The sequence below is a fragment of the Patagioenas fasciata genome, chromosome 2, assembly GCF_037038585.1.
Source record: "Patagioenas fasciata isolate bPatFas1 chromosome 2, bPatFas1.hap1, whole genome shotgun sequence".
Taxonomy (NCBI): domain Eukaryota; kingdom Metazoa; phylum Chordata; class Aves; order Columbiformes; family Columbidae; genus Patagioenas; species Patagioenas fasciata.
This window is the reverse complement of record NC_092521.1, coordinates 59,165,335-59,172,903: the sequence shown is the minus strand read 5'-3', so window position 1 is coordinate 59,172,903 and position 7,569 is coordinate 59,165,335.

The window sequence follows — 7,569 nt, the reverse complement described above, 5'->3', positions numbered from 1 at the left end:
GTCTGAAGTGGCTCCAGTGTAAACACGCTGTCCCCCTTCACTCAAAGCTTCTCTGCAGTTACACAAGAATGTGATTTTGCCAGCCTGAAGGTAAGAAGTGGAAGCTAGTCTGGACCTGGGGTTTTCTTGTCATAGAAAGGTGAGACAAATGGTAGAGCTGCCTGGACAACAAGGGGAATATTGAAGAGCACTGGCTTTGCTGCTCCTGCTGCCCTGGGAAAGACACAAGTGGATAAGGGTGCTGACTCAGCAGCTGGGTGTGCTGGCTGGAAGGCGGCTGGGAGTAGTTGTCCAGCCTAACCCTGACTCCAGGTTCAGCAGGGACAACAGCAGCAGACCTGTTTTTCCAAGGTTCACTGCAACTACAGATGCTGTTTGCACCATGTCTACAGCTGTTTTCTCATCTATTGTCTGAAGCCACCACCCTCTTTGATTGTGCCTAAAGTTCATGCTGTTCTTCCAATACTGATTCCTTTTTGTTTTGTTTTGCTCAAGAGGCATATTCAACGCTCATTGAAATGCTTGAAGAATCGGTTGCAAATACATATGGCCCTTTAAAGGCTTTAAAAATACATTCTGAGGATTGGTTATGGCAATTCAACATCTTCTTCTATGCTAACTTTGTAGTTACACTGCTGAGTGTAAGAAAAAGAACTGAAAAAAAACCAAACAAACAAAAAAAACACCCACACAAAAAACAAAAACCAAAAACAAACAAACAAACAAAAAAACCAAAAAAACAAGCCTGGTTCACAAATCTTAAAGTCCATCAAAGATTTCAGAGTGCTTTATGCCAAGAAAAGCTATGAAGATTGCTTTGAAGATTGGCAGGAATTATTCTCAAAACAAACATTTTAAGAAGAATCAACATGAATTTAATCCGCTATAATAAGGGCAATAACATTATAAGCATAATAAAGTAGTGATGTTAAGTGTGAAATCTTCTTAAAGCTTTGCTCAGATTGTGTTAAATAATTATGTACTTAAATTAAATAATGTTTATTTTGATTTAGTAGCCATTTTCTTATTATATAGAATAACATCCATGAAGTATGGAAGGTAAAATTACCTAACATTAACATTCTGAGACAAAATCTTAATTTGCTAAAGACTGAGTTTTCCTTACAGTTCTCTTCTTAGAGCATTTCTTAAAGACTTTGAAATTCATATATCCTTGAAGTCATTGGCTTTTATTTATGTCCACATTAGTGCCCATGAAAAAGTTCCAGCATAGTAAAATATTTTCTAGGACCTTCATTTCTGTCAGTGATATATGGTCAATTTCTAGAGCGGTCTTTTTTCTGTAAAGACAAAATTCCTGAAGTCATGATGTGGGGATCTTCCTCTTGAAAAATGCAAATAATAATAAAAAAGTACTTTTTGTAACCCAGTATATTTTGTCAATTCCAATTGCTTCAATCAGATGTTAAAAATTATTTTTATAAGCAGATGTCAGACAGATATAGTAAAAAGTTTTTCCCCCACTCTTTGTATATGAAAGAATTAGAACAATAAACCTACGAAGATTGATTCTTGCAGTCTGTGATGCATTAATTCAATAAAATTGAAATCTGACATTTGTTGACGTAAGATTAGCAGTAGTCAGCCACAGGGACAAAACAATGCATTATACGCTTTCCTTTCTGACTTATGTTCCTAATCCCTATAAAATGTCAAATTGAAGGTGACAAAGAACAGATCTCCTGTGCAGGAATGTAACAGGAGAAACCTTTTTCATGAGACCTGCAAACCCTTGCAGAACATAATTTTTGCTGACAGCAGAGCAGTGGTGTTGTTTTCATACTGGTAAATCTGAACAGACTGAATGAATTTTGGTGACATTTATTGCTCAAATCCCAGCTTTTCTTCTTCCAGTCACATGCATAATACTCTTTTAGCGATTCCCCGGTTCAAGGCAACACACAGTGCAGGTGCAATGAGGTGTGCTATTTGGGCAATTTCTTTCAGGCTGACTCCCACAAGAATAGCGGCCATGCAGCTTGTGGTTCATTGAGTAGTTATAAAATAAAGTACACACTGTACGTAGCCAGAAGAAGAAAGAAATTAGATAAATAGAACACAACTGGCTTGCAACCTTTCACCCTCTCCTTTTTCTTTTCAATTGTTTAAGGCAAACAGCTTACTGACAATTAAAATGCCTTTGAAATATGGATCTATGCTGATATTACCTAAGTGCTGTCACAAAATTAATGCAGGTTATACAGTTCTATGATCTGCTGGATATTAATATGTTTTGACAGCAGGATAGAGCACTTCACTCAGCAAGTCTTTTCTTTACTTAGTTCTACCTTTCTGTTTGCTCAGTGTGAAGATTTTCTTTTTTATATTTTCTTCCTTTCAAAAAAATAGCATTGTGGTTTTGAATTCCTCTAGCTTGTTGGCTTTGTCCTTTTTGGACAGAAGATATTTTCAACAACATTATGTATTTGCATGTTAGTGGGCGTTCGTGGAATGGCTGGTTTGACATATGTTACTATGAATAGCTTTTCTGTTTTCTGTTGTGAGAACTCTTAATTTTTAGCCAGAAGAGAAGGAGAGCACTTTACAAAACCAGCATTTTTCTTTGACTTAGATCCTAGGTTTATGTTGAGAAAACTATTTCAACGAAGGCAAACTGTTTCCACAGAAAATCAGCCTATCAGAACCATAGTTATTAATCAGAAAAGGTTTGGATGGAAACACTTCATCTGGTCTCATTTCTTTCTGCACTAATAGCTATCTTAATTACACAAATCTTCGAATGCCTTCCAGTTAGATCCCTGGGCCTCAAAGATTAGAGGTGTACCCTTCCCTAACAGTTGCCTCATTTGCAATTGCTTGTTCAACACTCAGACTTTGAGCACAAGTTCTATCATTCATAACATTAATTTCTGATAACCAGCTTAAAATTTGGGACAATTGGAGACATTCTCTTGAAGCAGCAATGATATAGCATCCTTTAGTCATGTATTTTTTAGGTTCTTCAATCATCTATTAGGTTATCACAAAAAAAGAAAAAAAAAGAAAAATGGTGGAGCGATGGAGGAACAAACCTAATGTTGTTTACCTGTTTCTTCACAATAACAACATTACTTTCAAAGTTTTATTTATAGTATTTTAATACACAGATTTTATTTAATGTAAATTTAATCTGTTATTTTACATTACTTCTGGATATTATAGCTAACAGAAACTAAGGAACAGCTCTAATTCTTTGTTGCAACTGTCCATTGTGCAATTTTATGGACACCCTTCATTGTCCACTCTTCGGTAATGAGACAGTACAGTAGTATAAGATACGCATGACTTTTAACAACTTTTTTACTGATGGCTAATGTGTTGTTCATTATTGTCATGGAATAATTTCTAAGTACTGTGTGCTTGTTAAAAGATTGTTACTGGGATATAAGAATGAGATTAATAGAGAGTAAGAAGACAAGAAACACTTAGTCTTCATCAATAAATTGATTTGTGTTTGAGAATATTTTTTGTCCTTCTACATGCAGAGATTTTATGTATGATGCGTAAAAAACCCTGTTGCGTCCAACATATTCAAAACTTAAGTGCAAAAATATCTATGACAGGCATTGTAAAGGAGTGGGAATGTTTCAGAGGAAACATGCTGAAATAAAACACTCAGGGGGTTATTGGAAGAATACAGTCTAGGAATGGTTGGTAAGACCTTTTTTGTAAGAGATTCATGTGAGGATTTTCTGCTAGGTTTGAAATAACGTTTTTTGCTTGTGCTTGGCATGAGCCAAATCCATCTGGAACTTACTGAATATGCACATTTAACCCCCAAAACCCAGTAGAAGTTGAAAGCATGAGACTGATACTTCAAAGGGAAGATGTGAATAAGTAATCTGCAGCCATGACAAATAACATTACCAGAAAAACTCACTCAGTCAATTACTTTCCAAGTCTCTGTGTTCTCTTGAATCTCTATATTTTTGATTCTTCTGCCCAGCATGTATTGAGAAGTCACCTTCAAATCAAGAATATTAGTTCTGTGTCAATTTAGCAAACCACTTCAGCATAAATTAAAATTCTCACTTTGCACGGTCCTTAATATCAGACCTAGGATTTGTCTAATTCAGCCTGAACAGGTATGTTAAGGCATGAATGATTGGATTTTTGTGCTCTTGAGTGGTTTTATTCTTTTTGAGATACCAGTTTCTGCCTTTTACCACAGGTTGCTATGCACTCACCAAAGGTCAGCTCTCCTGTGATAAGTGATGCTTCTTGATAAGGGTCCCTGAAGAATTTCATTATGTTTCTTGTGGGTGGATGAGTCAGTGAAACTCATGAGACTCCTGACAAATAGAGGGCAGGATCACACAGTGAGATACAGTTGTTTGGGCACATTTTTCATGCACACAGAGCTGGGAAGAAGTAGTTACACTGAGTATAACTGTTTGAGCATGATTTTTACCATAAATGAACAAGCTCTACTGAGTAGTGTGGTGTCTTGGTTTCAATGTTATATTGTTTTAATGTACTATATGACTGTCATCTCACACTAAGGTGGAGCAGAAAGGGTGAATGACCATGCATGCATCTTCTGAGGTTTCTCTGCAATATTAACAGGCTTTCTGCTAATAGATACATTTGCTCTAGTGGTAAGGAGAGTGATTAATCTTTGTGCTGAATTGCTATGGCATGCCTCTACCTTTAAATTGCACACACTTTGAGTTAGTCCGTCTAAAGAATGGTGCTACTCAGTGATGATTGAATACTTGCTACTTTTGGCATAAAAGTTGTATGAATAGTTAGGGACTTCAGCTAAATCTGGGCCTCAAAGACTCAAGGGGTATGAGATTGGCAGAGAAGTAACAACTACTGTATGAAATTCCATGACTTGTGCAGCCAGCAAAAATCAAAAACCTGTTTTATGACTGACAGAGAAGAAATAACAAGTCTTGTACAGGATGGGAAAGGGTAGACACCATCTGCTAGTCTGTGGAGTAGGATTATAAAACATGTCAGTCATGCCATTGCTGAGAAAAGCAGAGAAAATGCTACATGTCGCTGCATCTGTTATGATAGGTACAAGTTCCAGGGCAGAAAAAAAATGTCTATGCAGGGAAGCTGCTGATGATGGTTATGTGAGCTTCATCACTCCTGCAAGTTCAAGGTCTGGATGCCCAGAACAGTCTCCATCCTGATGGAGGAGGGAGTATACAGAGAAACACATGGGAGACCTGCTATTTATTTTAGTTCCTCTCAATAAGAAAAAGCTAACACATTTTTAGTCAGAGACTTTTTTTCCCATGTGGTGTCATATCTATCCTATTACTAAACTAATTTGAAAGCTCCTTGACTTAAAATTTCCACAGATGTTAAAACACAGTTATTTATTCTGCACCTACTCAGAGGGGCAGATGTTCAAAATCCATTACATTCAGGTTCTCAGGAAACCTGTATTCAACACAGGCATCAGCTTTGTTGGAGGCTTGCTCTTGGCCAAGGACAATCTGGCCAAGGTCAGAGGCCACAAGGTCAGATTTACCAATGGGCCACAGTTGCATGTGCAGAGAACAAAGCAGATTAAAGGGGCTGGGGTGTGGAGGGGCTGGCTGTGAAGTTGCATGGCATGCACAGGTGAATCCTAGTGGTGCTCTAGAAAAGGATCTCTATTTTAGTCTTTGGGCAAAACCTGGACCAGTGATGCCATACTGTTGAGATAATATTGGAAAAACTGAAAGAGATGGAGATAATAAAAAATGAAGCAGAATCTAGTTTCTTACTGAATTTTAGAGTCCTTAAAGGGATGCAGTTTGGAATACTGATGAAGAATGTTTTGTGCGTATCTTGTTATCGTGTGTTTCAGCCTCTTACTGCATAGATTTATTTAAAGAGTGTTTGATGATTAAATTTTTGAGTTTCCAGAAAAAAACATTTTGTTGGTCACCCTGAAGAATGTGGGTTCTCTTTTTCTTCCCTCAGCTGTTACTCAATGGCAAAAATCCACAAGAAGTTAAAGGTATGGTGTTATCCACGTTTGACTGTGGCAGTGAACCTGGTTCATTCTGTACAGTTTATAAGTTTTGAAATGTTAAAAGAAGAAAAGGGCAAAAATTTCACTTTCCCCCCCCCGCCCCGTATTGAACATTTTAATTTTATCTTCTTCCACAAGTATAAGATATCTAAATCAGAGAGCATTTCCCCAAGATATCCTAGTTCCTGATGGCATTTACAGAACACCTATCATTTTTTAAAGATTTAATTACATATAAGCTCATGGCAAAAGCACTGCTGATCAGATTCTGGCTCTACATTGCCATTTACACTGATGCAATGTATCTGAACTCAGAAGTGTTGCAGTCAATTTTTCATTAATGTAAGTCACAAACAGACCCACAATCATTTGATTAGTTGAACAGTGAATAACAAAGATGTGTTTAGAAATGATGTGAGGGATTTGATTGCCCTTCTCTTGGACCTGCCTTTACCCTTTAAGTACTTGTCCTTATTTTGTTGCAAAACCAGTTGTATCACTTTGCACATTACTGATTCTGTTTGTTCTTTCCAGAAAAGCAGCTTCTATAGAAAACCACATGCATAATCTCAACAGGTAAATTCATGTTAACTGACTTGAGACAAAATTATCATTTCCATATCTATATAAATTCTAATTGATTTAGAACAAGAATATGACCTAAGAGATATTTTGAGGTATGACTAAGAAATAAATTCCTGTTCTCACTCCTAGGGACGCAAAAGACAAAAAAGGAAGCTTGGAAAAACAAACAAACAAACAAACCAACCCACAAAAAAACCCAAACCAAACCAACAAAGCAAAGCCCTTTCAGATTTTTTAAAATGTTATACATATTATGCATATCTCAAGTGTATATATTATATATTACGTATGCTCTTAAAGAAAAAAAAAAAGGTTTAAAAACTAATTGGAGAATTTGGCAAATTTATACTTATTCGTGCACAAATTGGCAGGAAATCTCTGATTCTGGCATCTGTGTTTTTTGAAATGGAAAAGAATCTGCCTCTCAGAAACTCAAAAGCACAGCTGATCAAAGAAAGCTTTCCTTTCACTAGAAAATGAACCATAATTTCTATGGCATTCACTGGAAAGACATAAATATGGAAAGCTAAGTTATCACTTCTTTGTCAAACCATATTTTGAAAAACATACTTTTATTCAGTGAATTTTATCTCAATATGAAAGAATATAGTATGAAAAAAAAATCTGAAAATACTGTTTCTAACACATTTGATTCACTTCATTAGTTTTCAAGGGATATTTTGTGAATTTTATTAACTTCAGGCATATCTTTAAATCATATTGCTTAGATATATAGATATTTTGAGAAAGAATATACAGATTGTTTGTGTTACAACTCAGTTTTTCAGAAATAAGTTTAGAGACTAGATGCAGAAGAGAAGCTAGGGGGACAGAAATTCTGCAGGAAAAACTGTTGTTCTTTTAAAGAACATCAATTTTGGATAATTTGGTGACTTTCTCCAGTGAATTACAAATAATAATATTAATTTTTTCCCTGGAAGGGAGCAAATGCAACTGACAGTGGAAAATGCATGGGGAAAAAAAAA